General features: G+C 37.8%; 2 protein-coding genes across 18 annotated transcripts in view; one reads left to right on the plus strand and one right to left on the minus strand.

Moving 5' to 3' along the window:
- Positions 1-22,299, minus strand: part of CHLSN (cholesin) — a 382,075-nt gene that overhangs the window by 138,896 nt on the left and 220,880 nt on the right. The gene's annotated exons all lie outside the window — the stretch shown is intronic.
- Positions 1-22,299, plus strand: part of GPR146 (G protein-coupled receptor 146) — an 87,126-nt gene that overhangs the window by 19,296 nt on the left and 45,531 nt on the right. For 6 of the 12 annotated variants that reach the window (XM_074200978.1, XM_074200977.1, XM_074200968.1 and 3 more), the window contains exon 1: positions 1,881-20,971. The exons of 2 other annotated variants lie outside the window; for them this stretch is intronic. The gene's annotated coding sequence lies outside the window, so the exon portion shown is untranslated. Of the gene's footprint in view, positions 1-1,880; positions 20,972-22,299 lie in introns of those variants that run through there. 4 more of the 12 variants (XM_074200971.1, XM_074200969.1, XM_074200970.1 and 1 more) reach the window with 1 other exon arrangement.

Here is a 22,299-nt window from a genome sequence, read left to right on the forward strand (position 1 = left end):
AACATGCATAACCAAGCAAAACAAATTTCCACATTAGCCATGTCCAAAGATATGTCTCAATTATCACTTCTCTATGTAGAGATGAGAAGCATGGAGCATTATTGTCAGCTTTCTGGAACTGTAATTAGTCTCTGTGCTGACTGGTGTCTTCTAGTTGATAGCATGCACTGATAATGGGCAGCAGGTCCAATCCTATCACAGTTAGCGTCATTGTGTAACATAGAGGATTTAGAGGCAGTGGACTTGTATTTGAAATCAGGTTCTGTTGCTTACTGTACATGTAACTTTGGGAAAGTCATTTAATCTCTCTGGGTCTGAGTTTCCTCATTTATAAAATGAGAGGGTTAGACTAGATTACATCAAAGGCTCCTTCCAGTTTCAAATTCATGATCCTAGGAACAGGTTTTAATTGAATAGTTCATTTATACTACAAGTATTTGGTATCTAGGCTAGACCAGGCTGTTCAGTTGCTGGTTATTCTGGTCATCAACAGAATCACCTTTTAAATACATACATGTATAATTTTTTTCCCTAATGATACACCAAGATTTCTGGATGACTGTTTTAGGTTGATGAGTTAATTAGTGTTAATGGTGATAATACAGCTAAGTTGAAATGGCTGTTACTTTTACAAATAATACATATTTACATTTAAGAGCCAACTTTAATCTTAAAGTTTTTAACTCAAAAGAATGACTATTAATTTTACTTAAGGTAGTAGATTTACAGAACAGATATTTGGGGGGAAGAAGAGGGTTTTCTGCTCAAATCAAGCTTAAATGGGTAGATGTATACTCCAACCCATTCTACTATTCTGTGTTATCTTTTGTGTTTAAACATTATTATTATATTCTACCCTGTAAGTTGACCTAATTGTTTGCTATTCTTTCCATTTTTGCTATACTTGGTAGTTTATTTACTGCTTGGCAGCTACGTATTCCTGGTGGATTTTGCACCATTTATGTTTTGATTTCAGTGTCCCCATTTGGTGAGCAGAGCATCAGTATGAGGTTGGTCTATCCGAAGCTCTTAATTCCCAGCTATCTCTGTTCACGTTCTTCTATTAAGTCACTTCTTTAAAATGTTTGCACTTTTAGCTGGTGGTAGCAACTACCTATCTCCTCCCTAAATCACAAAGGGAACTCAGGCCTGAAAATATGGCTCATGTGGTAAAACCTGAATTGAGTATTGTATTCCCTTTGTAAAACAGCTATTATCAAAGATACAGTAAATCCTTCAGTAACAAAAGCTCTGAACAGGCCACAATTAATTTGTCAGAGCTGGCATGAAAACAGCAGGTTTTATAAATGCAGCTTTGTTTTTTACCATGTTGCATAAATTAGTACCAAAGTCTGGATGTAATTAACACCTAAACAGACCACAAAACCCACTTTGGTTATTATGGTGACAGCGAGTTATTATGTTTCTTTGCTAGCTGGCATTGAATTTCAGAAATAAATTCTGGTCACCTCCCATCCTTCCCAAATATTTAAAATCTTAGTTTAACCCCCCCCCCAGTTAAGATTAAGTATATACATACATACATTTTATATACATATATAAACACATACATATGAAGCACATCTATATTTTTATTAACCAACTTCATGTGCACATAAACAGACATGAAATGATAATTGGAATACTTGGTAATGGATTGGTCTTTATATTCAATAGTGTATGGTGCTAAGAAAGATTGTAGAGACATGAAAAAAACTAGAGGCCTTAAAGATCTAGACAAAAGGGAAGAAAGGCAAATATAAGGAGTACTAGCTCTACAGTATGGGTTCCCAAATTTGGATATTCATTCCCAAATTTAAATATTCATTCCCAAGCTTTTGAAGGGACAACTTGAATATATATATATATATATATATATATATATATATATATATATAATTGAAATATTACGGAAACTTTGAATTGATTTCCAGTCAACAAACTTTGGGTGTAGTCTTAGAGGAAAAAGAATTAGTTAATCTCTATATTTCTTATGTGTACATTGCCTGTTACATTCTAAAATTAATTTCCTATTATGTTGAACAGGCAGCCCAGAAAGATTTCTTAAAAAATCAAGGAGTACAGAGAATGAAAAAGATTGGGAAATGCAGTCCTAGATCACCAAAATAATAGGGGTACATGTTTTTATCTCCCAGTAATATGAAATTAGGGTTCAAGAACAGATGAAATAATCATACTAATAAACTATTGATCCAGTGAGTAACAACCATAATTAATCATTTTATATGTTCTTATGTTTTCCTTTAAAAAAACAGCAAAAAATTAAGCATATGGTTACAAAAATACATTAATGTAAATAACAGTGAGAAGTGATCAGTGACAAACCCAGAAACCCACCACCTGTATGTTAAGCCTTGCTTAAAGTCTGTAGCACTCATTATCCTAGGACAAAGCAACCAAATTGAACCAAAGAGTAAAGTGGGTTGTTCTCTAGCTTCCAAAAGATCAATTTGGAAGATAAGGGAAAGAAACATTAACCATTTTGTACTTTAACTAAAATCTGCCATTTGATGCCATGGCATTCTGGACAAAGGGCTTTTTTGTCCCACCTCCAGTTGGTCACCCAGACTTGAGGGATTCTTCAACCATGAAAAATGTCATGATAATGAGTACACATCTATTTCCACTCCTCTACTAACAAAGAAACTCACCTGGTTTCAACGACCAGACAAATGAAAAAGCAGGTGCAAAAGAGGCAAATTGGGGTTTTGTTTGTGTGTGTGTGTGTGTGTGTGTGTGTGTGTGTGTGTCTTTTTAAGTGAATACCCTTAAATATGAGAAGTTGCCATTCTGAATCTTCACCTATCATTTATTTATACATCTCCTAGGATATGGACACAGTGATGATGATAGTTTTCTATTGGACAGCACCTCATCAAATATTTGCTTTGAAATCCTTTAAGTTCAAGGATTTTTTCTTTTTTTTTTTTTTCTGCTGAGAAACTTACCTACTCCTTAATACAATGATTTTGGGAATGATAGTGGTAGGGATTACAATTAACAAGAAAAAACTGGTAAATACCAATGCCTTTCAGGCTAGTCCTCAATTCCCTGCTGCAAATTAACAAAGGGAACATGACAGCATGCTTCAGTCATGTCTCTCTGGCTTGTAGACATTTGTAATGCCAATAAGAACAGGGTGGTGCCCACCTCCTGAGGATCATGGTTATCTGACAGTTATCTTAAGTCAGCATTGTACATGGCCTTTGGACACAAAGCTGGGGTGAGTGGTCAGAGGTTATGTCCTTAGTGACCTAACGGGGAACTGTGCTCTAAGTTTAAAAAAACAAAGGCCTTGGAAAGAACACTCCTTTTCCATGAGGCAAACTGGATAACTTCTACTTTCACCAAATCATCTGCTATAGCCACTATTAAGATATTTTTAAATGTCAGTTCATCATGGAAGAACTATAGTCTGTTGTATATTCCAACATTAATATAACCATTCATGTAGAAAATTCAAAGTTTTCACTTAAGGTACTAAGAATTATGGTACCAGGGACTAAGGAAACCATGTTTGGGCAAATCACTTTATACTCAAGAGTCTTAGATTCTTCCTTTATAAAATGAAAGTGTTGGATTACCAGTAAAAACTAATGATCTATGATGATATTACTAAGATGGAGAATTGGATTAATTGCTGCTATTTCACAAGTACAATATTAATTTGGGGGAGAGATGTGTTGGAAGATTTTGTTTATGACATTAAAATGATTTATGTTTTAGAACATTCACAGTTTGAGATGAAATATCAGAGCATAATGAGAAGATCTGAGGGTAAAAGGACAGATCTGGGTCTCTCTTGTCAAACCTGATTTAAAAGCTAAATAACAGGACCATGTCTTTTATGATAACACTTGACATTTCTAAGAGACCACAACAACAAAAGACATTATCAGTTTGATTTAATATATAATATAGTCCACATTTTATTTTAACATTTTTTATCATTTTTTTTTACATTTTATGGAGGTTTTAAATATATATATATATATATTTTTTTTTTCAAGATAAAGTTAACCCTTTGCTGGACTTTGGGCTACATAATTGGATCTTCTGTACCACATCACACAATTGGTCATTTAACTCCACACTATTATACAGGGTTTTCTTAATTTTTTCATTAATTCATTAATTCATTAATTTCAATAAATATTTATTAAATAATTATTTCATGTAAAGTATTGGCTAGTTCACTGAGAGAGAGCTAATGCTGATAAGATACTAGTCCTTGAAATGATAGAACTTAGAATCTAATTGGCATTGGAGAGACAGAAACAGAGAACTATAATATTCATTATCATATGTTATGTACTGTACATACCACATCAAAGAGCTCCCTGCAGGGAGGGAAAGGAAAGAAGTATTTCCATAGCTCCTACTAGTGACAGGCATTGTGATAAGTCCTTCACAAATATTCTTTTTTTTTTTGTAAGGCAATGGCATTAAGTGACTTGCCCAAGGTCACATAGCTAGGAAATTATTAAGTCTCTGAGGCTGGATTTGAACTCAGGTCCTCCTGACTCCAGGACTGGTGCTCTATCTACTGTGCCACCTACCTTCCCCCACAAATATTCTTTGTTTAATCCTCACAACCACCATGGAGGGAAGACTCTATCTATCAATCTATCCATGCTATTATTTATCTATTTTACAACTAAGAAAACTGAGGCAGACTAGGTTAAGTGATTTGTCCAGGGTCACACATCTACAGCATGTCTGAGGCTGGATTTGAACTCAGATTTTGACACCAGGCCCCAAGTACTCTCTTCACTGCTCTAACTGCTTCAAGGGGAAAGTCATTACTTCAGGAAAAGATAAAGAAAGACTTCAAGGAGGAAGTGAAATCTGAGTTGTTTTAAAGCAGGGCTCTCAAGCTCAAACAGAAGCAGGTTGGCTGCTTACTGATTTAGAAACCTTCAAATTAACACAATCTCCATTGTATTTTAATAATATTTGTCTTTTGTTTTTGAAGAAGACCGTGACATCAGGAAGGCGATGCCATGACATGCACATGAATTGGATTTGAATGAGGGGGTGCTGTGTTAAGTCCCAGACTCAGTTTCTCCTCTAGACCCATCTGGGTTCACTGGCCAGAAATCAGGAAAACTGGTGATGGTCCTGGATATGTGGCAATCAGGGTTAAGTGACTTGCCCAAGATCACACAGCTAGTAAGTGGCAAATGTTTGAGGTTGGATTTGAACACCCATCCTTGTGACTTATGACACTGTGCCACTTAGCTGCCCTAGTATTTTCTATTTTACTTTTTAATACAAAATACTTTAATTATAAAAACCATAATTTGCATTATTTACTTTGTTAAACATTTCCCAATTACACTTAAATCTGGTTCAGGAAGCACTAGAGAGTTTTGCCAGAGGCCAGCAGATATCCATCCAGTTTGACATCTCTTTTTTAAAGGATGGGTGGGAATTTGACAGCAGGATGGAGAAAGCAGCTCACACAATGACTAAACTTTCCAAAGTAGGAGCTAAATCTCCTTTTTCGGCAGTCTCCTTCCTAATAGGACTTCCAAGTATTAATGTTTTATTGCATTGGTATCACAACACAAGTATAGACATTACTCCCACACTTGGAGATGTTTATCACCACAAAGAGTAAGAGAAGGAAGGACTCCAGATCCCAATTCAGGAAGACCCCTGTAATCTGTTTTCACCCACAGCATGTTAAGTGTGAAAGGAAAGGGGCCCTATCATTCATTCCATGCCTACACCTCTGTGGAGCAGCTTTGTTTATCCACATGTAGAAAAACACAATCTTCCCTAATTCAATTTCAGGCATATGGACACTGTCTAATGATTTATAATACACTGCATTAAAAGAAAATTATTATTACTCTTGGGCCAACACTGCAAACTAGAAGCCATTCTGCATTCTGTATTGTCAAATAGCTGAACGGAAAATGTCACAGTTATGATTTCTAGGCACAAGTGATAATTGGATTGGAAGGCAAAGTTCAAGAAAACAGTAAAGCTCTTGTGTATTAACAGAAGGTTTGTTCTGCTCTGCAGCTTGCCAGCCAAGGCTATTTCCTTCCTAAATATTAAAATTCTAATCTGCCATCATTTCATCTGCAGAAATGTATGACTAACTAGGAATTGAAAGCTGCATTTTTTTTTTCAAACTAGAAACTCAAATCTAGCAGGCTGATGGACAGCATAAGCATCTCTGAGACGAATACTAAGTATAAAAAGTTGCAAATGAGTCAGGAATTAACATTTAGAAAATAGAAAATTTCTTCTCAGCAACTTACAAGAAATTAGCTGACAGCAGCTTCTGGGTTTGCATTGCTGATTTAGTCATTTTAATGAAAGAATCTGGTTCTTTATGTTCTAGGAACAAATTACAAACCTGCTAAGATGTCCTATTCAACAGATACAGGCCTGAAATGATGATATAGGGTTTAAAATAAATGAAAGATTGCATATGATATATATACAACAGAGGAAATGTCTAACACTTTTTCCTTGCAAAGAAAATATATCTTGTAATAATGAAAAAGATTTTCCAAAAATACTTTCATATAGATTCAATCTAATAGTTTCAATTTTAATTGGCTTTCAGGTTTTGCATTCAATTGGTATAAAAATATAATGGTCACTTTGGTATTAAGTAGTAGTCCTAGGGAAAAAAGCAATTCTTCAATGTAGTGCTACTCTTCCCACTTCACTTTCAGGGTCTTATTATACAAAGCTCTTCCCTCTCTCAAGTCACCCTATTTTGAAGGGCAATGGTGTCATAAAAACATGGATAGATTTGCCCATCTGAGTTCTGCTTTGCCATGGCTCAAGAACCTATTATATAATCTTTTCTCTCTCATTCTCTCTCTCTATTGAAAAGAAGGCCAAATTGTAATGGAAAGAGCACTGCCCTAAGATTCAGGAGCCCCCCCCCCCATGCTAACTTGCAAAGAATGTTCTAGCATCCTCTTAACCCAGATAAATGCCCTTAGAAAAATCTATAAAACGGTGAACAACAATCCTTTTCTTATGCTCCAATGAAAGACAACTGCCAGAACTCACTGCTGTTGCTCATGCTTAGAAGGTACTCCATATCATTTCATTTCATCAAGACTCAGCTGACTTCTATCTCCCTCCACACTTTCCTGACTTCTACCTCCTTTCCCCCAACCAGCTAGGAATGTTCTTATCCTTCTTAATTCACCTTGCATTTTCTGTCTTCTAAGAGTGGGATCAAATCTCACCTTTGTCACTTACCTGGACAACTTCCAGGTCACATTTTCTTTTTATATAAAGTGAGAGTTGTAATAAGTGACTCATAGGATAGTTGAGATCTTATCTCACAATGCTCTACAAATTGTGGCACAGTGGATGGAGTTGGGAAGACCCAGGACCATGTCCTGCTTCCAGTTGTGTGGATTTCAGAGGCCATAGATTCTCAGCACTGTTTAAAAACTGCTTATAACACTATAAATCCCACAATAATGGATCAGTCAATCATTGAGCACTTACTAAGTGCTTATTGCAGGCCAGACACTGATAAAATGCTGGAGACAGAAAAAAATGAAAATAGCTCCTGCCTCCAAGGAATTTATATTATTAATGGGGAAGAAAACCAATAGGTATGATGAGCAAGATTAAATTCAAATTAATCGAGAAGGCATTAACAATAAGTACTGCTCAATAGTGGTTGAGTTCCCTACATCAAAGAAGGCACAGGTCCAGACTCCCCCTGCCTCCATGCCCCCCCCCCAAGTATTCTTTTTGTGATTTAGGATCCAGAACTGTGTGGATCAAACTCCAACCTCTTCCAAAAAGATTTAACTGAGTAACAACTCAGGTCACCTGATCTCCAAGAATGATGTGCTAAGGTTCCAATGTATACAGACTACATATGTATTTACAAAGGTCTAAATAAAGTTTATATTCTACGTGTTTGTAGATAATGAATTCCCAAAAGAATTCAGTACCATCAAAATGACACTATAAACTAATAAGTATACAATATGTAAAAGGAAAATGACAGCTCAGGCAAGATCTTACAGTCTCATTCTATTAAAAAATTAACTATGGGGCGGCTAGGTGGCGTAGTGGAGTCAGGAGTACCCGGGTTCAAATCCTGTCTCAGACACTTAATAATTACCTAGCTGTGTGGTCTTGGGCAAGCCACTTAACCCCATTTGCCTTGCAAAAAACTAAAAAAATAAAAATAAAAAATTAACTACACCTGTGTGTAATCTAGCAATTAGGAAGGAGGGTTTTGAGGGTCCTGAGTGTCCTTCAATGTGTCAGGAGAGCAAATATACTTGATAATAATGAACACAAGAAACATATTTGAGCGAATTCTTCAATTTAATTCAATAAAAATTTATCAGGTACCTACTATGTTCTAGGCCTGCTGTGAATATAAACAATGATTATAACTCCCATGTTCCCCAGTCTTTTAAAGACTGTGGGCAAACTTGGGTACAATCTTGCCTTTTGTTCCTATCACCTAAAAGACAACAACAGCTAGACAAAAATGTCCAGGATTAGCAAAGCAATCATCTATAATGCAGGGGAAAATTACTTTATCGAAACCATTTTGTAAAGCCAGTGATAAGGACAAAACTAAATTTAGAAGTAAATTAAAATTTCCCCCATTAGATTCATTCTGCTCTCTGTCTCTCTGTCTCTCTCTGTCTCTGTCTCTCTGTCTCTCTGTCTCTCTGTCTCTCTCTCTCTCTCTCTCTCTCTCTCTCTCTCTCTCACTCACACACACACACACACAAACAGAAAACAATTTCACTTCATTTACAGTGGTTCAGTGCACTGACCTCTGCATTTCAGGGCTGTCAATTCTAATCAGAGCATGAATGGTACCAATTGAGTTACTGAAATAGCACCAACAGAACAAAACCTCAACAAAATAAAACCAAAAAACCTCTTGGCTTGACTGAACAAAGTGCAACTAGTAGTGGAGAAAATATCCAAAATAAAAAGAGACAAATCCATTTTTGCTTTTACAATATATATGTCATGCCAGATCCTGGTTCTATCTCATTTAATCTTCCAAACAGATATATCACAGAGGATAAGACAAGAATCTGATTAGTTGTATTTTAGCTTCTCTTTTTGTGCTTAAATTCTAAAATATAGAAACAAGGGTCATTTTAAACAGAATGGAAAATTTCAAAATGACTTAAGACAAGAAAGGAACATAGACATGTTTCATATCCTAGAGACAGAATTCTTAAAGATGAGAGAAGAAGGAAAGGTCTAGAGATGTTTCTCTTTATTTTGGGGGGCATTATAGTCCCATGTTGCCAAGACCATATCCTGAAATGGACCACTGTTAGGAAAGCTGATATCTTTGTGGAACTGTCAAAGCATTGTAAGTGCAAAGAATCACCACCCTATGTAACAGTATTTCACATGCTAGGACAGCAGTCCTTTACCTTTGTTCTACCTGTATGAAAGATACTTGTACAAACACAGAAGTAGCTAAATCCCTATCAAAGTACCTTCATGGTATTTCCCTGTGCTCCCAGGTCCTGCTGAGTTTCTTGTCTTTTTATTTTTTAATTTTAAGCATATGTTCCAAGGGACCAACAAGTGATGTCTTTTTTTTTTAATGGGGCACATAAAATAGCTCATAAACCATTTAGTAAATGAAGAACCACAGGGACTGAAACTGATATAAGGAGGCCTGTCAGAAGCTAAAGTGTTGGGAAGAGGTGTGGTCCCTTTCCAGGCTTAAGTCACCTCTAAGAGTCCAGCCAAGCACACTTTATTCCTCTAAGTAATTTATTCATCTATTCAAGTAAAACTCAGAGGACTTAGGGCTGACCAAGGTCATGATGTTCTCTGAGCAATACAAAGGATAATGCCAATGAGACTCATCTTTCCATTTGGCTGAGTCTGATGATACTCATTCTGCACTTACTGTTTGATATGCTGATTGCTACTATTCTAAGTTTCCTTCAAATTAATTCACCAAGCATTTATTAAGTACCTACTAGGTGCCAAATACTATGCTATCTGGACAATACAAAGACAAAAATGAAATAGTCCTTGCCTCAAGGAGCTTACATTCGATTGGGGAAAAATAATGCATGTACAGAAAATTAAATACAAATTAATTTGTTGAAGGAAGTTGAACTGGGAGAAAGGGTGATTAGGATAGGCTTTCTATCGGAAGCAGCACTATCTATCAGGAAGCTAAGGATTCTGTCAGTAGAAGTTGAAGAGATAGAGAGAGAGCACATTTCAGACATGGGACACAGTCTATACAAAGGCTGAGGCAGGAGATGCAGTGTTGTTAAGGGGAAGTGGAAAAAGGCCATGCTAACTGGGCTACGTGGAAGGGGGAAATATCCAATAAGCCTGGAAAAGAAGCCATGAGCCAAAGTGGGAAGACTTTCAAAGTGAGAGGAGTTTTTATTTTATCCTGTAGATAAGAGGGAACCACTACAGTTTCCTGAGCAAAGGTGTGTTACATGGTTAGACTCATATTTTAGGAATGGCACCATAGAGAAAGGATTCATGATGGGGAGGGACTAGGGGCTGAGGGACAAATGAGGGAAATGATTGTAACTAGCCTGGGTAAAAAGAAAAGAGAAGCTAAAATAGGGTAAGTGGCTGTTTGAGTGGAGAAAAGAGAACTGACAAGATGTAAACAACTGACTGAATATGAGAGATGAAGGAGAAGAAAGAACTGAGGATGACTCCATGGTTATGAATCTGGTTGACAGGAAGGAACATAAACAGGAAAGTTAGGAAGAAGGAAAAGTAGTACAGTTTGATAAACATTTCTGTTTTTGACATATGTTTCAGATGCCTAGGGAAAATATAGTTTGCAATAAATAATTGATATGACCTATCCCCAGTTGCTGAATGTAAGAGTTCAATTCAGGAAAAAGATTGGGGCTGAATACATACAGACACAAAGATGGACAGATAGAGGGAGTCACATGGATAACAACTGAGTTCAAATCACCAAGGGAATGTAGAAAGGAAAAAAAAAGAGAAGAGGGCCCAAGATGGAGTCCTGGAGTATATCTTCACATAGGAAGTGAGACAAGTCTTATCCAGGAAACTAAGAAGGAAAGATATGATAGATAGAAAGAGAATCTTAACAGAGCAGAATTCCAAAAGCCTAGGGAGAAAAGAGGGCTAGGAAGAGAGGGTGATTTATCAGATCAAATGCATCAGCCATCACGAAGGATAAAGACTTATAAAAGGCCTTCAGATTCTGGCAGTTATTAGATCATTGCAAAGAGTAGTTGAGAGATGAATTCAGAAGCCAAAGTGAAGGCAATTATATGAGAAGCTTTTTCTAGGAGTTAGGCAGATAAAGGTGGGGGGGGGGAAGGCTAGATAGAGAAGATCTTGACATGTAGAGGAAGCAGTAAGGAAGAATCCAGTGATTAAGGAAAAATTGAAAAGCCAGGGAGAGAGAAAAAAGCCAAGCTCTTGGAAAAGGTACAAGGGCATGGAATCAGAGCCCCTCTTCCTGGAAGAGTAAAGCAATTCAAGGATAGTGTGGAGGATGTCACTGAAATGAAGTGGAGCCTACAGCTGAAGAAAGAAAGTAAGTTTACAATGGAGAGTCTCAGATTTTTTGGTGAAGTGTTTGGTGAAGTCCTTTGCTAAGACAGAAAGTGGAAGGGAGAGTTTGAGGAGAGAAGAGTTTGTTAAAAGTCCAGATGGCAAAGGGAATAAAGTTGTATCAACTAATAAAGAATGGTGTGGTGAGAGCTCATTTGAGAATACTGTACAGATTTTTAGTGCATTTAGAATGATGGCAAGACATTTGGCACTTTTCAGCAGCACATGTATGGGAGTGAAGTAAGAATGCAGAATTAATTCAATTGAGATTTAGAAAAGAATAACTCTAGGTCAATGGGGCAAGAAACTTAAGGGTAGAGGACACTATGTAGTTGAAGTGGCTAACTATGAGGTCAAGATTTTGAAAGAAGGAAAGTGAAAACAAACTAGGGCAGGGGTGATTGAACTGAAGACTAGGAATGAAGCACAAGAAAATATGGAAGAAAGATGACTCGGGGTCCAAAAGAAGAATACTGATATTGTGCGCTATGAAGAAGGAACACTGATGGGGGATGATGAGATCACTATGGGTGGCAGTGAAGGAGGAAAGATGTCATTTGTAGGAATTGAGGGGACTAATAAACTTGGAAGAAATGGTACCAGAGGGGACAATGACATGTAAACTTAAAAAGCCCTGGCTGGGGTAGAGAAATTATAAGCTAACTTCTGAACTCTAGGAGAAAGGAATGACTTTGAGACAGATAGAGAATAGGCCATGGTATAGCTTGATGTGATCTTATAAGACAGGTTGTAGAGAGGTAGTGGCAAGGGATTGAGAAGTGGCATTTGTATTGCTTTGGACTTTTTATTGCTTCTTGGTTTATTTACCAGTGCTGGTGTTCCCTTCAAAATACATATACATACACACACACACACACACACACACACACACACACACACACATTTGGGGAGAGAAGTAGTGAGGTACAATTGGGGTTAAACGACTTAGCCAGAGTCATACAACTAGTATGTGTCAAATGTCTGAAGTCAAATTTGAACTCTGGTCCTCCTGACATCTCAGTTCTATCTCCTGAGTTCCCTAGCTTCCCTTCTCCTTGAATCTAAAGGGTAGGGACCATATCTTGTAATAGGTTGACTTTCTGTCATATCTCTCCCGGGGTGCTGACTACATTGTGAGCACTCAACAAACTCTTGACTCCTATCAGGACACTCCAGGGAAAAGGCTTCTATTTCCTCCCCAGTCACATGAAGCTGACCCATCAGAGTTTTATCTTATGCAGCAAGAGTGAAATCACCATCTTTCTAGTCCATTGTCCTGACAAGAGAATCTCTCTGGCCTTACTTCATTTTGTTTGCAACTCCTTCCAATTACATGATGAAATCAGTCTTTATAATAAGGTTTACTCAAATACTGACCTTTGTGTTTGACAACCAAGGTGTAACTGAGTACAGCTAATGTTCAGGGAATTTCATTATGAGGGGAAAAAAAAGGTTCTACTCTCAAGTATTTCTGCTTATACTGGTTAGAAAGGAGAGGGAGTAAAACAGTGAAGCATGGACCTTGGCCAAATCCAAACATGCTGTCTCTTCCATTAGAGTGTTAGCTACTTGAGGGAAGAGACCATGCTTCTGCTTTCCTTTGTATCCCTGGGACTGCAAAGGGTAGCTTGGGGGGTGGGGGTTCGAGGGCTAGTACCTCCAATGGGAGTCAGAAAGACCAGAATTCAAATCCATCCATCCTCAGATACTTGATACTAGATGTGTAACCTTGGGCAATCACTTAAATCCACTAACTCACAAGAACTGAAAAAAAAAATTTTTAAGTCCTATTAAAATGTCAGCTTGTCATTTGGTATTCTGTGTGATGTTGGGCAAGTCACTGAATCCCTTTGGACCTTCCTTGGTTTCTTTAGTTATAAAGTGAGGGGTTGAGTAGATGGCTTCTCAGGTCTTCTTCAGCTCTAAATCCTATGATTTATTTAACCTAATGCATATACTTTATTAACCAGAAGACCCAAATCCCCTAATGAAGCAATACAACTGAGAACACAGGAGAATACAGTGATGTTTTTGTCTAAAGGTTCTTCACCTTTCATGTGTCACAAGCCCCTTGGGAAATCTGGTGAAATCTATGGGCCCCTACTTATAATAAAGTTTTAAATTTCTAAAATGAAATGCACAGAATTACAAAGGAAACCAATTACATTGCAATACAGTTATCAAAATGACCTTCCATTAAATAATCAACCTTGCTCTTTACAAGAGTTATGGACATTTCAAAAAGTTCTTACAAATACAGTAAAAATCTTGCTTTACTCTGCAAGCATAGAAACAATTTCATCTCTTAAAAATATGATTTCAGTACAGAAATTGGGTAAGAATAGTGTCGGGGGGGGGGGTGTACAGGAGAAAGGATAGGTGTGTTGTAGGGGGATGGCTGGTGGTAGCAACTAAGATGGAACAGTTTCCAGGAGCTTGAGCATGGGGAATAGGAGGTGTGTGGGGATCTGAGGGGGAAGAAAGAGGAGAAAGGGGTGGATGACAGAGTGCAACTGTGAGAAGTTCTGCTGAAGAAAGAGGTGATGTTAGGCCAAGTCCAGTCTGGCAGCTCTGGTCAGCTGTTCATGTGGAAGTGAAAAATCCCAAAAGAGTATTCAGACAGGAAAACCATGGTCTCCTTGCCAACACACCCGCCTTCTTTTCATGCCACTGCAGATTAATTGGCCCCCAAGTCAACCCTGGACAGAAGTAGAATGCTGCTGCCACATAATGGCTACTAATTTGTTTACATCTAATTACACAAATAACTTACTGTCTAACTTAAGAGTTAGCCAGCCACAGAGTCATACTCTGGACATCAAATACTTTGTACAAAATGTGGGGACAAAGGGGAAAAAAGACAAAAACACTTTAGGGAAGAGAATTAGAAGAGGCAGGAAGGAATCATTTTAAAATTGCTTGGTGAAGGGTCAGTCTATTTACATGATACATAGAATGTGTATTAATACAGAAAGTGCCCAGCTTACAAATTTGCTTTATTTCTGAAGTTTATTTTTAGTCAGTTGTTTGTTATCCACATGTTTGTTATAAATGTAGATAAAAAACTAATAGTATAGTAACACTATTATCATTATGGTAACAAATGGTATCAATATCATAATAGTGATAGCTTCTGTTATTGTTCAGACAAAATCATAGTTCAAAATTTTCATAGGGAACCAATAAATCAAAACATTGTCTTTAGGAGCCACCCAAGGAAAGAACTTTCCTTTTTCCTATCAGACAGCTAGACCCAAATCACAATGGACAAGGGAAAAAAAAATTGTCTCTATCATTTCCTTAATAGATTACATTGACTGTAAAGGTAATGCAAATAAAGCTTGGTTATTCTCCAAAGAAAGCTGACGATGATAATTGAGTCAGAGATTGAGCCCAAGAAGCACTTGTATGTGACAGTGATATGGACACAAACTTGAAACTCAGAGTAACCCAGCTGAGCAAGGTGGAAGATGACAGGAGTCAGTCAGCAGTCTTAGGGTTCTTGATCTTCAAGAGGACAGATTATGTCTGCTGGAAAGAACACCCCTCTGGACTGGGATGACTATGCCTCTCTTTCTCTGAAATCTGGCTCTAAATAAAATTAGCCACAGAGACTGTGTTCTCTCTTAGTGTGAATCAAGATCCAGGGTACCAGGGCCTCTATTCCTCTAGAAGTGAGCCAACCAAGACCTATTTGTGTGCAGGGTTGGACTGAGGTTAACAGAATGCCTCAGGGCATCTGGGTATGAGTTCATGGGGGAACATACACTTCCCCAAGTATGGGAAAAGTTGCAGTGACCTGCCATTCCTGGAAACTGCCCAGTGGCCTGATATCCTGGGAGTGTGGCCAGCCTTCAATGTGTTGGCCTCACCCTGCTGGATGGAGTGCTTCTAACCAAGAGCTCACCTCAGTCTGCCCTTAAACTGAGCTACCCTTAGAGGTGGGGAGCTAATGTCAACTTTGCCCAACTAGCAGCATTGGCAGCCATCAACATGGCATGATGGTAAAGGTTGACCCCACCAATCCTTCTCCCAATTCCCCCCACCCCCAATGCCTCTCCCACCTACTGGCTGATGCCAGAAATTCCAGTTAGTCTCATTCCTTTGGCTTAATGAAAATACCCTTAGGAGTAATAACATTACTCTGCAGTCTATGTGGCAGTGTGATTGAGTTTCAGATTATTCCATGTTTTGATAGGGAGAGAGTAAAGGAAGGTGAGAGAGAGAGAGAGAGAGAGACAGACAGACAGACAGAGAGACAGAGAGACAGAAATAGAGAGAGAACTCAGAGGGTGAAGATATTGGTTGTGATATAGAAGTCCTAGTCAGTGGGTAAAGGGTGAAAAATGAGGTCACAGTAGGCACAAGGGTCATAGGATCACAAGGGCCTTATATTTCCCTTTCTTCTTTATACTGTTTATTTTTCCTACAAACACTCAAAGAAACATGTAGTACATTGTTTTTTAGGTTTGTTTGAACTACGGACATCCGGGTATTGTTTTTATATTCCCAAGATTCAAGGACTGGGTGTGTGTGTGGGTGTGTACATGCCAACTTGTACACTGATCAGCTAACTGCTAATTATTTATGGAAATAGGAGCAATTCTGTGATGCTTTGGATAAAGCACGGGAATAGGAGTCCTTAATTTGCAGTTGGCTTGGCAAACACATAGGAAATACCTGAATTTAACAAAAAGCCCCCTTCTTTCTAACCTTCTACAATCCATCAATAAAAAGGGAGGAACAACAACCTTTGAAAATTACTCACCTGAGGCAATTTTGTTAAATATGTGAAGAAAGGAGTTTGGTGAATACTATTTTTATATGAAGGTGTCAGATAGTCCCTACCTAACAAAAAGTATGAGTGATGAAAAACAAAACCCATTAGAATGAACACCCCCCACACACCCACCTAAAAGGTTCTTACTCTCTTCCTCAAGCTAACTAGAGCTTTGACACAGCTGCCCTGAATTATACAAGTGTAAGAACTTAATTTACTGCAGAATGGCTCAAATTTGAAGTGGACTAATGGGCCTTAATACTGGACAAGGAAATTGAGTGTGTCATGACATGTCATAAAAGGTCTAGTTTGTCAAGCTATCAATTAAGTTCTTGGATACTTGATATAGTAAGAAGGCAAACAGAAAGGAAAAAGGTTTTCTTTCTACTATTATAAAGGTATAAAAATGAATCCTACCCAAAATAAAAATGTAACTTTAGGAACACTAAGATTTCTAATTGAAGAATTTCTAATACTCAAAATATTTTCAGAGCTAGTGAGGTGATTTCACTAAGTATTGTAAACTATTTGGAATGATTGGGAAAGCACATTCTATTTATTTTAACTAATGAGATGCATAGTTTGTAGACTATTAGTTTAAAAAACTACAATAAATAAAGTATAACCCAGGCTGATGTTAAATGAAAGACTATTTGAGTGGGGGACACACTGAGATCCTGAAGGGGTACCTTTGGATCAAGACTATGACTATTAACAAATATCAGTGAGAATTTTCTGGTTATTTGGATTCTAGATAAATGAGGGTTCATAGTACTATGTAAATTAAGGAATTTGATGACCTAGAAAATTAGTCACTATCAAGAATAGCTGGGCAGCAGAGCAGGTCAGACAAGGAATATCTGGAACCTAAAGTTATTTAGACTTCCCCGGAAAGGAGGAAGGTGGTGAGGTTGGAGGGAAAATAACAGGTAACATGGAGATTACTTGAATCAAGCAAGACAAGTAGATATAATTTTAGGAACATCTGAGATCAGATGGACAGAAAGCAAAATAAGGTGATTAACAGGTAGGTGTCATTCTGACCAGAGGGGTATGAATGGCATCCGGAGACATGCCAGCACAAAGTTAAGAACCCAGATATATTAAGAGGTGAGTGTCAATGGCAAACTTTCAGGAGGTGAGAGGCTTAACTTAACAAGAGTACTCAAACTGTGAGACAGGGAATCTGGCAAGGAACAACAAAGCAGATCCCCAGTGACTAGAAGCCTGGGGTCAAAGATGGGAGACTTGATCAAGTTGAAAAGGGCAAGAAACCTTCAATACAAAATCAGAATGAACCAAAATTCAAGGTTGAATTGATGCTGAGCCAATGACAGATACCATGATCTTGTTGTTAGAAACTAAGTTTGGTACCTCAGCCTGGGAGGGAGCTTATGTGATGTCAAGTTGAGGAGGCAGGGAAGAGATAGGGAAATGACTAGGGAGTCAGACCAGTCAGTGTCAGTATCTGGAAGGTTGCCTGTTCAACGTAAAGAGCAGATTTAGGAGTCAGGGAGTCTAAATGAAAGCTAGCTCTGCTATTTATTATTTAGGTGATTTTGGACAAGTCATCTGATTTCTCTGAATCTCATTTTCTCTCTCTATAAAATGAGAGGGATTGATTAAATGACCCTAAATTTCTCTCCACTCTAATGGTAGGATCCTATATCCATAGTACAATCAAAGCAATTTTCATTTACTGACAAAATTTTCAATGAAGACATGATGACACCTTTCTATTATTCCTTAAATCCCCACATGAGGAAAATAATCTTTACCAAGCACCTCATGGAACACAACAAGGAAGCTAATTCCTACAAGGAACCAACTAAATATAAATTGTAATTTCCCTCAAGCTATTGTATAATCTTTCCAAGAATTTTCAGAATTCTCCAAAATGTCTACGATAAAATATAAACTACTCAGTTTGGCATTGAAAACCTTTAATCCTGGCTTACTTTTCCAAGTTTATTTCGTTATTCCACTTTTTTTAGAAAGATTTTATTTACTTTGAGTTTTACAATTTTCTCCCCATTCTTGCTTCCTTCCCCCCCACCCCCCACAGAAGACATTCTGTTAGTCTTTACATTGTTTCCATGTCTGTTATACATTGATCTTAGTTGAATGTGATGAGAGAGAAATCATATACTTAAGGAAGAAAAATAAAGTATGAGATAGCAAAATTACATAGTAAGATAACAGTTTTTTCCCCTAATTTGAAGATAATAGTCTTTGGTCTTTGTTCAAAGTTCACAATTCTTTCTCTGGATACAGATGGTATTCTCCTTTGCAGAGAGCCCAAAACTGTCCCTGGTTGTTGCACTGATGGAATAAGCAAGTCCATCAAGGTTGATCATTACCCCCATGTTGCTGTTAGGGTGTGCAATGTTTTTTCTGGTTCTGCTCATCTCACTCAGCATCAGTTCGTGCAAATCCCTCCAGGCTTCCCTCAATTCCCATCCCTCCTGGTTTCTAATAGAATAATAGTGTTCCATGACATACATATACCAGTTTTTTAAGCCATTCCCCAATTGAAGGACATTCACTTAATTTCCAATTCTTTGCCACCACAAACAGGGCTGCTATGAATATTTTTGTACAAGTGATTTTTTTTTTTAGATTTTTCAAGGCAATGGGGTTAAGCGGCTTGCCCAAGGCCACATGGCTAGGCAATTATTAAGTGTCTGAGGTCGGATTTGAGCCCAGGTACTCCTGACTCCAAGGCCAGTGCTCCATTCACTGTGCCATCTAGCCACCCCACAGGTGATGTTTTTACACTTTTTCATAATCTCTTCAGGGTATAGACCCAGTACTGGTATTGCTGGATCAAAAGGTATGCATGTTTTTGTTGCTCTGTGGGCATAATTACAAATTTCTCTCCAGAAGGGCTGGATGAGTTCACTTGCTAGTCTACTTCTATAGTATTCCATAGTCTGCCACTAGTTGTATGAAGGGCCTGAAATGCCTTCCTTCTTCACAATCATTCCCTCTGAATATCTAACTTGTTCTAAGACTAAGCTCATCACTGCCCATGAGAAGCATGTTTTTGTGCCCCTCAAGTGTTTTTAGGCACCTAAAAATGCTTATTGGGGCAAACTGAATCTCACACTTTATGGTTTAGAAATCTCTTTCCATAAAAATTCTGCAAAAAAAAGGTAGAATAAGTATTTTTATTTCCATTTTGCAGATGATAAAGTTGAAGTTCCATAAGGTCAAGCATGTACTTACACAACTAGAGACTGTTTAAAATAGGATTTGAATTCAGATATCCTGGCTACAAAATCCAGTGCTCTATCTAGTGTACCATGAAGTCTCTTAAAAAAAGTCATAAAATTTATTTAATTACCTTTTAGGACCCATGAAGTTGCTGTTATTGCAGGTAGTGGTGTTCCTGGAATTAGGGGAGAAAACTAGGTCTTGGGTAGAAATGAATATAACTTTCAGGTTAACAGTCCTTTTGGGGATAGAAAAAGAGATAGAATGGACAGAAGCCTTCTAAAACATCTTGTGCTACATTGGCAGGGCATATATTCCTAACAGAATGTTGTTTTTTCCTTCATTCTCAAAGAGGACTCTGATATCAGGGAAGTGATAAAATGATATGCAAGTGAATTGGATTTAAGTGAAGGAGCAGAATATGAATATTCTTGAGGATCCAGAGAACTTTAAAACAAAGGAAAATACAAATATCAGCCATCTAACTCTAAATCAGGATGTAAGCAAATTAGTTTTTGCTTAGGTTATAAGTTCCTTTGGTCATGGAATTAGATTATAGAATTCTTTGACAACTATTTGTTAATAACTTCATTGAAATTTTAAAATGGAACTGAATTCATTAAAGTTTATACTTTTTAAAAAAGCGCACACACACACACACACACACACACACACACACACACACACACACACACACAAACTACCCAACCAAACCCAGGCCTCTGAGCCCTGCTCTTTAACTTTAAATTTTATAGTACCCAAGTTTCCTGTTTTCAGAACTCCAGGAATGGGGTCAACTCAAAAGGACATTAAGAAAGAAAAAGCACAAGTACTTACAAATGCCCCCAAGAACCTGTTACAAATGCCCCCCACATATGAACAATTTGATGTGCAGGCTGTACTTTTGTATTATTTTCAAGGAGGTTTTTTGAGAGGAGGTGGTTTGAAATCCTGCTTTGGGGATAGAATCTGCAGCTTTTACATAGCAGTGTGGTCATACCAGGACTTGTTTGCCTGGCAGCTCTGATACATGGTAACTGTCTATATGGTCAAAAGTTTTATCCAATCATCATCTTGATATGGTCAAAGAGATCATCAGTCTTATCCTAGTCTTGTTAAAAATACAATAATCAGACAGAGCAATCCTAGCATAGTCATCTTCATACAGAGTCTAATAAGATCATAGCATTTGAGATTTCGGGAGATGATTAAGGTCGACCCCTTATTTTACAGATGAGGAAACTGAGGTCCAGAAAATGAAGTGTTTTGGCTAAGGTCACACATGGAAAAGGGAAGGGGAAGACTAACACTGATGAAGTGCCTACTTTGTTCTAAGCACTTTGCAAATTGTATCTCAATCAATCCTCACAACAACCCTGGAAGGTAAGTGCTTTTGTTATCCCTGTTTTACAGTTGAGGAAACTGAGGCAGACGAAGGTTAAGCAACTTGTCCAGGGTTATCCAGATAGTAAGTATCTGATGTCAGATTGGGTCTTAAGTCTTCCTGACCCTAGGTCCAGTATGCCACCTAGATGGCTATAAGGAGTAAGTGGCAGAGGAAGGATTCAAGTCTAAGTTTATTTACTACACATGTAGCACTCTTTTGATTAAACTCAACACATGCCTGTCCATGTTAGTTCATATCAAATATTCAAATTGCAAATGATGGGCTAACTCCTAAAGGATTTTATCTCTCAATACTATTCTTCAGGACACCAGCTCAGCTTACAGAAATTCTCTCTTGGCAGTTGTCTTGGTTCTTCTGAGATGCAAGAACTCTGACCTCTGAACAATAACTTGGAAACATGAGGCATTCTACTTAAAAGGGAATAAATTTTGATAAATGTGTTTGTCACAAGAAGACAAAAAATAAAGATGAGATCCATGTTGTATTTTTGAGAAAGAGGCACAAAGTTGGCTGCCATCTCCCTGGGGTGCCAGTCCCCTTAGCCTCTACCCTCTTCATCACCCAAAGAGAAGACAAGACAAATCCAGTCTCTACCCACACTGAGTTGGCTTTCCAGAGAGTGACACACTTCTCAAGACCTTTGAAATTCTCAAAAGAATAACCAGGGGCTAGTAAAATGTTTAGTGCCCATAGACGGCCACTGCACATTCATTTGTCTCCTTTATTCCCCACAAGTTTCCTTTGTGATACGATAATCAAAGGGGTTTAATAACTGGTGTAACAATTAACCTTTGAGTTAAAAAAATTCCTCTGGTTAACCCTACAATTCATGTAGAGTATCCCTACAATTTCTGTGATGGAAAAGAGAGATACAAAAAAAGCATAAAGTCAACACACCCACATACTTCCCACCCCTTATAACTTTATCCTTGCAAAACAATCACAAAACAGAAGCTGAATGTTTAGAGAAGTTATTTTTATATCCATTTACTATAGAGCCTACTTAGCCACAAGCCTAAGGCTTGGGCTCCCCCATCCCCCTTCAGAATGGAAACTTTCTGGAGCAGGACTTCTTACCAGTTTCCAGAACCAGGCATGTTTTTCATTAGCATACACAGTGTTATAATAAATGATGCACTTCCCTTTCCACTTTACGATTCTTAAACACGCGACAATTTTGGCTGGAATGTTTTCGATTACATGAAGCAACCTTCATGGTTACTAATCTAAAGGTATGGGCTGAGGGGGAAAAATTAGGGAGAATTGTACAAATGAAGCAAAGTTACTGAGAGTTGGAGTATGG

Source organism: Macrotis lagotis, chromosome X (genome assembly GCF_037893015.1).
Source record: "Macrotis lagotis isolate mMagLag1 chromosome X, bilby.v1.9.chrom.fasta, whole genome shotgun sequence".
NCBI classification, from domain to species: Eukaryota; Metazoa; Chordata; class Mammalia; order Peramelemorphia; family Peramelidae; genus Macrotis; species Macrotis lagotis.